We start from the raw sequence: 10,347 nt of genomic DNA on the forward strand, positions 1-10,347 counted from the left end.
CGGCCGTGGAAGTCCCGATGAGGTCGAGATTGGCTACCTTGCCCAGCCTAGGTGCCACATTTTCGGGGAGACTTCCAGGGCATGGGGGATGTCTCGCGGAACCCCGTAGCGACCTCTAGCGGAACCCTAGTTCATTACAAGTTTATACATCGGGTTTTTTTCCTTTCTTTATTTCGATCCGATTTCTCCGTTTATTTGGCAAAGTGAAAAACGCGGAAACCATGCAAAAAGCGCGGAAAATGGATTTTAAAACCGCGGAAACTTCACATGCCTGTTTTAATGAAAGCAGTGTTTTACATGATGATTGAGAATTGTTTGTGAGGTCCATGAATCCTGAAGCCTTGTCGATTTCCACATTTAATCAACCCAATATTTGATGACCAAACCTTCAGTTGGTGACAACCCCAGGCCTTGAATTTCCTTCCTAAACCCCCTCCTTTCAAGCAGTCTATAAATACTCTGATCAGGTGCAATGTGTTATTTGGCATTCAGTTTTGTTTAATGATGCTTTCTTGAAGAATCTTTGGACATTTGGTCAGTTAAAGGTGCTGTATAGATAGCTCCCATCAAGTTGGACAGAATATTTGCAAGAAAAATAGTCGCTGAATCAACTGTAGAAGACAACTAGTCAAAGCAGAGTGGTGGGTATTGCAATGTATTAATAATATTCTGGAGCTTCATGTAATTAAGTTTGTTGCTTAGTGAGAAACTTAACTTAGCAAATCAGACTCAGAGTCATAGAGTGACTGGTGTGGAAACTTTCGGCCCACTTTGCCCACATCGGCCAACATGTCCCAGCTACACTAGTCCCACCTGCCCATGTTTGGTCCATATCCCTCCAAACCTGTCCTATCCATGTACCTTTCTGTTTCTTAAATGTTGGGATAGCCCCCCACCTCAACTACCTCCTCTGGCAACTTGTTCCATACACCCACCACCCTTTGTGTGAAAACGTAACCCCTCAGATTCCGATTAAATCTTTTCCCCTTCACCTTAAACCTATGTCCTTTGGTCTTCGATTCACATACTCTGGGCAAGAGACTCTACTGTGCACCTACCCGATTTATTCCTCTCATGATTTTAGACAATAGACAATAGACAATAGGTGCAGGAATAGGCCATTCGGTCCTTCGAGCCAGCACCGCCATTCAATGTGATCATGGCTGATCATTCTCAATGATACAGCCTTTTTATACACCCTTATAAGACCACCCATCATTCTCCTGCTCTCAAAAGAATCGAGTCCTATCCTACTCAACCTCTGCTTGTAGCCCAGACCCCCTAGCCCTGGCAACATCCTTGTAAATCTCTGTACCCTTTCCAGCTTGACAACATATTTTCTATAACATGGTGCTGAACACAATGAACACAATACTCTAAATGCGGCTTCACCAACGTCTTATACAACTGCAAAATGACCTGCCAACTTCTATACTCAATACTCTGACTGATGAAGGCCAATGTGCCAAAAGCCTTTTAGACCACCCTATCTACCTTTGACTCCACCTTCAAGGAACCATGCACCTGCACTCCTAGATCCCTCTGCTCTCCAATACTCCCCAGAACTTGAATTCAAAATTGTTCTCATCCTATAAGAGAGTCTGTAATGTTATTCTTCTGTAGGCAAAGTTGCAGAGAGTCAGTGTCTTCTATTTGATGTATTTATGCTTCCACTTAAGAAGTTATGTGTCACAGATGTTTTCTATTTTGTTGCTTCTACATTTTTCCAGTTGCCAAATTTGTTACCTTCATTCAGTTTGGAAAATGCTCATGACAGATGTATATTCCAAAAAACTGGCTTGAAATAAAGCATGATAGAAAGTGTCATAATTTTGAATATATGCCATGTGACAATAGCATGTGATGGTTATAATTCATCCCAATATGTTACTGGAATACCCTATGCCATGTTGATAGTCAACTTGTTTTTTGAAGCTAGTAGTATAAAATGTGTCCAAAATATTCCACACCAAACTTAGAGCACATTAAGACCAATGCATGCAACGTCACAAGGTAGCACGGTAGCGCAGCGGTAGAGTTGCTGCTTTACAGCGAATGCAGCGCCGGAGACTCAGGTTCGATCCTGACTACGGGTGCTGTACTGTAAGGAGTTTGTACATTCTCCCCGTGACCTGCGTGGGTTTTCTCCGAGATCTTCGGTTTCCTCCCACACTCCAAAGACGTACAGGTATGTAGGTTAATTGGCTGGGTAAATGTAAAAATTGTCCCTAGTGGGTGTAGGATAGTGTTAATGTGTGCGGGGATCGCTGGGCGGCACGGATTTGGTGGGCTGAAAAAGGCCTGTTTCCGGCTGTATATATATGATATATGATATATATGATGATATGAAGGTTATATACGACCTCTTCTGTCATCTCTTGCATTGTATGTACAGACATAATATTATTTTTACGGATACCCATTATGTTTTAAATCCACTTGGATTTATCCACAATCAAATTCAGGTAGTTTTGCAAACATAATTTGCAGATTTTCATCCAATGTGGAATTTCAGGGCAGAGATGACAGATCCACATACCAATTGTCTTTTTCTTATTTAAGAATGTCAAACTTCTTTGCTTGTGAACCATTGGACATTTACTGCAATTGCCGAGGCTGTGTGCAGTGTCTGCTTTGGATTCAGTGTCCTCATTGTAGCTCATCTTACACTGCAGTCCACACCACGACAGAACTGAAAAATGAACTGAAGACAAAACAAGCTCAATTTCCTCTGGAAATCATCTTTATTGTTGATTATAAGCAGGGTTATTTTATGCATCCAATTCATGATTTGTTGCAGACAATATATTAAACTTAATAAAAAATATTTTAAAAATAAATAATATCCAAATCCCTTCTGGCTTAATGTGCACTTATTATTACACAAGTTGAATTGCACTGAAAGAGGATTATCACTCGTAACATGAACATACTAAGAATCAAGCACTGCACCATCCCATCCATAAATGCTAACATGACTAATTTTCACTACTATGCAACTGCTGGCCAGTTCAGATGGAATATCCTGCAGGGTTTCTGGTCAATAAAGATATCCCGGAGATTGCACGGTTATCATATAAAGAGGTAATTTCAAATATACCCTTTTTATCCTGCAAGGGAAAATGACATTGAGATAGAGAATCGCCCACGATCATATTAAATGACAGGATAGGCTCAAAGGGCCAATGGCCAACTCTTACGTTGGTGACAAGCAGGAAATGTAGCAGTTCCACTGGCATAGATCAGAGTCACAAAGCCAACTACCAGCTGCAGCTTGGGAGAGAACAACCCTGGGACTGCAGGCCAGGTTGTAGCGTAGATGTTGCTATCAAAAGAAAGAATCAAGCTCCACCGTCCAGTTTCAATGGGCAGCAAAATTAGAAACCAGCCCACAGAATAACTTCACTTACTTACAAACAACACTGCTTAGATTAATGGATAGAGGATTCCACAAGCAGATTAAAAATGTGACACATGTCCCTGGAGTGCAGGAGAATGAGGGGTGATCTTATATAGGTGTATAAAATTATGAGAAGAATAGATTGGGTAGATGCACCGAGTCTCTTGCCCAGAGTCAGGGTAGCAAGAACTAGAGGGCAGAGGTTTAAGGTGAAGGGGGAAAGATTTTATAGGAATCTGAGGGGTAACTTTTTCACACAAAGAGTGGTGGGTGCATGGAATGATCTGCCAGAGGTAGTAGTTGAGGCAGGGACTATTGCAAGATTTCAGATGCAATTAGACAGATACATGGGTTGGAGGGATATGGGCCCAACATAGGCAAGTGGGAGTACTGTAAATGGGACATGTTGGTCGGTGTGGGAAAGTTGGTCTGAAGGGCCTGTTTCCACACTGTATCACTCCATGACTCAAAGTGAAAACTGAATATCTATTGTATTTTGATTTACGTTGGTAAGCATTATTTTGTTTACTAAACCAGGTTGTGAGAACAACCACATTTTTCAAATAGAATTGTGACAAGAAGTGGTTGCAAATAAACTCAATGGGAAGGGAGGGCGAAGGCCCAGGAAGTTTACATTTGGCGTTGGTGCATCCTGTGTCCAGAGGAATACGCCACATATTTAATTAGTGATAGATTAGGAGATTATTAATCATTGTAGATCTACTGAAAATCTAATCTTTTAGCAAGGTTTGTGGTCTTGATCTTTATAAAATCTTCCATTTTGAGATTAAAGCTTCATCATACAATACAATCAACCAGATTTAGTGGACTATGAACATTGACATCAGTTTAGCTTAACATAGTTTTTCACAAAAATCTCTTCCTCTCATCAACCACAATTAACATTTCCCAGTTTTATCTTTGCAAAGGGTAATTAAAGGAAAATGCATCAACCACAGTTGTAATTGTCAAGAGCATTCCTAGCCGAAAGATTAATTATCTAATTTACTTTGAGACACAAGCGGCCGATCTAGCACTTTGCAATGTTACAGCATTGTGATGATGCAAATAGTAAAAAACAGACGGGGAAAAGAAAAATCACATCCAGAATTATCATCTTAGTTTAGTTTATATATAGTGGTCAGTTACAGAATCTGCAATTCAGCTATCAAAATATATTCTGTAAATTGAGTCTGAAGAAGGATTCTGACACAAAACATCACCTATTCTTTACTTCCAGAAAAGCTGCTGATCCACTGAGTTACTCCAGCACTAGTAATTTCTGCAAGTCTCTTTTAGGATATTTCGCTAATGTATGTTGGTTTGCTCACATTGAAAATTGATTAATGGGTTGGCTGAAAGAAAGTAAGTGTGAATTACAGGTAAAAGGTCCGTTTAAAAAAGAACACCAAAGAGACGCTAGCAGTCAGTCAGTCAAGGTCGGGAGAGCAGCAGCAGGAGCAAGGACGACCGTTAGCTAAAAGAAAGTAAGTGTGAATTACAGCAATTAAATTAGAAGCTTGGCAAATTGGCCAATTAGTCAATTTAGTGACTGATATAAACAAGGCTTGCACAAGGAGTGCGGCCCTGTCTGGGTGCGGCCCTGTTGAGGGAAGTGCGAGTCTTTGGCTGCGAGTCTTTGGCGAGGAGGCTGAGGTGAGGAGGATAAGCTTGTTTTTAAGCCTGATTTGTTTTTGACACTAAAGTAATGGCGGACAAGTTGGTGCAGTGTGTTTCCTGCAGGATGTGGGAAGGTAGGGACTTAGCTGGAGCTTCTGGGAGCTACACCTGCAAGAGCTGTGTCCAGGTGCAGCTCCTGAATGGACGTGTGGTGGAGCTGGAAAAGCAGCTGGATGACCTAATGGCCATCCGGGAATGTAAGAGTTTCCTGGACAGGACCTACTGTGAGGCTGTCACGCCAAGGGTCCAGGTCGAGCGAAGGTAGTAGATCATTTCAAAGGGGAGTAAACATGGACTACAGGAGACCCCGGTGGCTGAGCCTATTGCAAACAGGTACACCCTCTTGGGAGCTGTCGGGGCAGAAAACGCTTCCAGTCCGAGTGGCGGACAGGTCGGTGGCTCTAATCCAGGCAAGGAGACCCGACCAGGGAGACCGAAGTCGGGAAGAGCCATAGTAGTGGGTGACTCCATTGTCCGAGGTACGGACAGTAGATTCTGTGGGCGCAGGCAGGACTTGAGGATGGTCTGTTGCCTCCCTGACACCAGGGTTCAAGACATCACGGAGCGGCTTCAGAACATCCTAGCGAGGGAAGGCGATCAACCGGAGAGGTAGTTGTGCACGTGGGCACGAACGCGTCGGGAGGAAGAGGAAGTAAGTACTGCAACATGAGTTTGGAGAGTTGGGAAGGAGACTGAGAAGTAGGACGTTGAGGGTGGTTATCTCTGGATTGCTTCCTGTACCTCGTGCTAGTGAGGGCAGGAACAGAGAGATCGGGGATATGAATCTACGGCTGTGGGATTGGTGCAGGGAGCAGGGATTTCGATTTCTAGACCACTGGGATCTCTTCTGGGGTAGGGGTGACCTATACAAAAGGGACGGGTTACACCTTAACAGCAGGGGGACCAACATTCTGGCAGGCAAGTTTGCTAGTGTTGCACGTATGTGTTTAAACTAAGTAGTGGGGGGGAGGGGTTGACAAATTGGGAATATGAAGATGGAGTTAAAGGGGAAGCGAATACAGGAGAAATTGCAAAGGGCTCTAGAATAAATGGGAAGGAAAGTTCTAGATGGGATAAGAGAGTAAGGTCAGGGCCAATGGTGACCGGTTTGAGAGGGGAGGTGAATACCGAAGTTAAAGTGTTGTATTTAAATGCGTGAAGTATAAAAAATAAAGTGAATGAGCTTGAGGCTCAGTTAGACATTGGCAAGTATGACGTTGTGCGAATTACAGAAACATGGCTACAAGAGGACCAGGGCTGGGAACTGAATATTCAGGGTATACAACCTATTGAAAAGACAGACAGGTGGGCAGAGGGTTGCTCTGTTGGTAAGGAATGATATTCACTCCCTTGCAAGGGGTGACATAGAATCAGGAGATAAAGAATCAGTATGGATAGAAATGAGAAAGTGTAAGGGTAAAAAGACCCTAATGGGAATTATCTACAGGCCCCCAAACAGTAGCCTCGACATAGGGTGCAAGTTGAATCAAGAGCTAAAATTGGCATGTCGAAAATGTAATGCTACGGTGGTTATGGGAGATTTCAACATGCAGGTAGACTGGGAAAATCAGGTTAGTACTGGACCCCAGGAAAGGGAGTTTGTGGAGTGTCTCCGAGATGGATTCTTAGAACAGCTTGTACTGGAGCCTACCAGGGAGAAGGCAATTCTGGATTTAGTGTTGAGTAATGAACCTGATTTGATAAGGGAACTCAAGGTAAAAGAGCCATTAAGAGGCAGTGATCATAATTTGATGTTTTAATCTACAAATTGAGAGGGAGAAGGGAAAATCGGAAGTGTCAGTATTACAGTATTGCAAAGGGGATTACAGAGGCATGAGGCAGGAGCTGGCCAAATTTGACTGGAAGGAGACCCTAGCAGGGAATACGGTGGAACAGCAATGGTAGGTATTCCTGGGAATAATGCAGAAGTTGCAGGATCAATTCATCCCAAAGAGGAGGGAAGATTCTAAGGGGAGTAAGAGGCACCTGTGGCTGACAAGAGAAGTCCAGGATAGCATAAAAATAAAAGAGAATAAGTATAACATAGCAAAGAAGAGCGGGAAGCCAGAGGATTGGGACTCTTTTAAAGAGCAACAAGAAGGCAATACGGGGAGAAAAGATGAGGTACGAAGGTAAGCTGGCCAATAATATAAAGGAGGATAGTAAAAGCTTCTTTAGGTATGTGAAGAGGAAAAAAATAGTTAAGGCAAATGTGGGTCCCTTGAAGACAGAAGCAGGGGAATTTATTACGGGGAACAAGGAAATGGCAGACGAGTTGAACCGGTACTTTGGATCTGTCTTCACTAAGGAAGATACAAACAATCTCCCAGATGTTCTAGTGGCCAGAGATCCTAGGATGACGGAGGAACTGAAGGAAATTCACATTAGGCAAGAAATGGTGTTGGGTAGACTGATGGGACTGAAGGCTGATAAATCCCCAGGGCCTGGTGGTCTGCATCCCAGGGTACTTAAGGAGGTGGCTCTAGAAATTGTGGACGCATTGGTGATCATTTTAGAATAGAATAGACAATAGGTGCAGGAGTAGGCCATTCAGCCCTTCGAGCCAGCACCGCCATTCAATGCGATCATGGCTGATCACTCTCAATCAGTACCCCGTTCCTGCCTTCTCCCCATACCCCCTCACTCCGCTATCCTTAAGAGCTCTATCCAGCTCTCTCTTGAAAGCATCCAACGAACTGGCCTCCACTGCCTTCTGAGGCAGAGAATTCCACACCTTCACCACCCTCTGACTGAAAAAGTTCTTCCTCATCTCCGTTCTAAATGGCCTACCCCTTATTCTCAAACTGTGGCCCCTTGTTCTGGACTCCCCCAACATTGGGAACATGTTATCTGCCTCTAATGTGTCCAATCCCCTAATTATCTTATATGTTTCAATAAGATCCCCCCTCATCCTTCTAAATTCCAGTGTATACAAGCCCAATCGCTCCAGCCTTTCAACATACGACAGTCCCGCCATTCCGGGAATTAACCTAGTGAACCTACGCTGCACGCCCTCCATAGCAAGAATATCCTTCCTCAAATTTGGAGACCAAAACTGCACACAGTACTCCAGGTGCGGTCTCACCAGGGCCCGGTACAACTGTAGAAGGACCTCTTTGCTCCTATACTCAACTCCTCTTGTTACGAAGGCCAACATTCCATTGGCTTTCTTCACTGCCTGCTGAACCTGCATGCTTCCTTTCATTGACTGATGCACTAGGACACCCAGATCTCGTTGAACTCCCCCTCCTCCTAACTTGACACCATTCAGATAATAATCTGCCTTTCTATTCTTACTTCCAAAGTGAATAACCTCACACTTATCTACATTAAACTGCATCTGCCATGTATCCGCCCACTCACACAACCTGTCCAAGTCACCCTGCAGCCTTATTGCATCTTCCTCACAATTCACACTACCCCCCAATGTTCTATACATTCAGGATCAGTTCCTGTGGATTGGAGTGTAGCTAATGTTATCCGACATTTTAAGAAAGGAGGGAGAGAGAAAACAGGAAATTATAGACCAGTTAGTCTGACATCAGTGGTGGGGAAGATGCTGGAGTCAATTATAAAAGACGAAATTGCGGAGCATTTGGATAGCAGTAACAGGATCGTTCCAAGTCAGCATGGATTTACGAAGGGGAAATCATGCTTGACTAATCTTGGGGAATTTTTTGAGGATGTAACTAGGAAAATGGGCAGGGGAGAGTCAGTGGATGTGGTGTACCTCGACTTTCAGAAAGCGTTCGACAAGGTCCCACATAGGAGATTAGTGGGCAAAATTAGAGCACATGGTATTGGGGGTAGGGTACTGACATGAATAGAAAATTGGTTGGCAGACAGAAAGCAAAGAGTGGGGATAAATGGGTCCCTTTCAGAATGGCAGGCAGTGACTAGTGGGATACCGCAGGGCTCGGTGCTGCTATTTACAATATATATTAATGACTTGGATGAAGGCATTAAAAGTAACATTAGCAAATTTGCAGTTGACACAAAGCTGGAGGGCAGTGTGAACTGTGAGGAAGATGCTATGAGATTGCAGGATGACTTGGACAGGCTGTGTGAGTGGGCGGATGCATGGCAGATGCAGTTTAATGTGGATAAGTGGGAGGTTATCCACTTTGGTGGTAAGAATAGGAAGGCAGATTATTATCTGAATGGTGTCAAGTTAGGAAAAGGGGACGTACAACGAGATCTGGGTGTCCTAGTGCATCAGTCACTGAAAGGAAGCATGCAGGTACAGCAGGCAGTGAAGAAAGCCAATGGAATGTTGGCCTTCATAACAAGAGGAGTTGAGTATAGGAGCAAAGAGGTTGGTAGATCTTACCTGGTCTACCAACACCATCACCACAGTAAAGAAGGCACAGCAGAGACTCCACTTCCTGAGGATCCTCAGGAAAACCAACCTGCAGGAGAAGCTCATGTTGTCCTTCTATCGCTGCTCCATCGAGAGTGTGCTGGCATACTGTATAACCACATGGTATGCCAGCTGCTCAGAAAAGGACAGGAAGGCCCTTCAGAGGGTCATCACGACGGCCCAGAAGATCATCGGCTGCTCACTGCCCTCCCTGGAGCACCTGTTCAGCCTACGCTGCCTCAGTAGAGCAGGCAAAATAATAAAAGATCCATCCCACCCCGGCCACCGTCTGTTTGTTCATCTGCCCTCTGGTCGACGTTTCAGGTCGATCAAATCCCGAACAAACAGACTTAAGAACAGTTTTTACCCCAGGGCCATACGAGAACTGAACACTACCTTTGCACTAGGCAACACCGTTAAAAAATCTTGTACTTAATATAATTGTATTTAATTGTATTTATGTATTTATTTGTTTTTGCATTTATTGCATATATGTTTGTACGCACCGTCAGGATTGGCTATTTTTTAATTTCGTTGTACTCGTTGCAATGACAATAAATGAATATTATTATTATTATTCTACAGTTGTGCAAGGCCCTAGTGAGACCGCACCTGGAATACTGTGTGCAGTTTTGGTCTCCAAATTTGAGGAAGGATATTCTCGCTACTGAGTGCGTGCAGCGTAGGTTTACTAGGTTAATTCCCGGAATGGCGGGACTGTCGTATGTTGAAAGACTGGAGCGACTCTGCTTATATACACTGGAATTTAGGATTAGAGGGGATCTTATTGAAACATAAGATTATTAAGGGGTTGGACACGTTAGAGGCAGGAAACATGTTCCCAATGTTGGGGGAGTCCAGAACAGGGGCCACAGTTTAAGAATAAGGGGTAGGCCATTTAGAACAG

The 10,347-nt window shown here is 43.8% G+C and overlaps 1 protein-coding gene across 3 annotated transcripts in view; it reads right to left on the reverse strand.

Moving 5' to 3' along the window:
* Positions 1–10,347, reverse strand: part of LOC144592089 (calcium and integrin-binding protein 1-like) — a 116,553-nt gene that overhangs the window by 94,788 nt on the left and 11,418 nt on the right. The gene's annotated exons all lie outside the window — the stretch shown is intronic.

This window comes from Rhinoraja longicauda, chromosome 3, assembly GCF_053455715.1.
Source record: "Rhinoraja longicauda isolate Sanriku21f chromosome 3, sRhiLon1.1, whole genome shotgun sequence".
Lineage (NCBI taxonomy): Eukaryota > Metazoa > Chordata > Chondrichthyes > Rajiformes > Arhynchobatidae > Rhinoraja > Rhinoraja longicauda.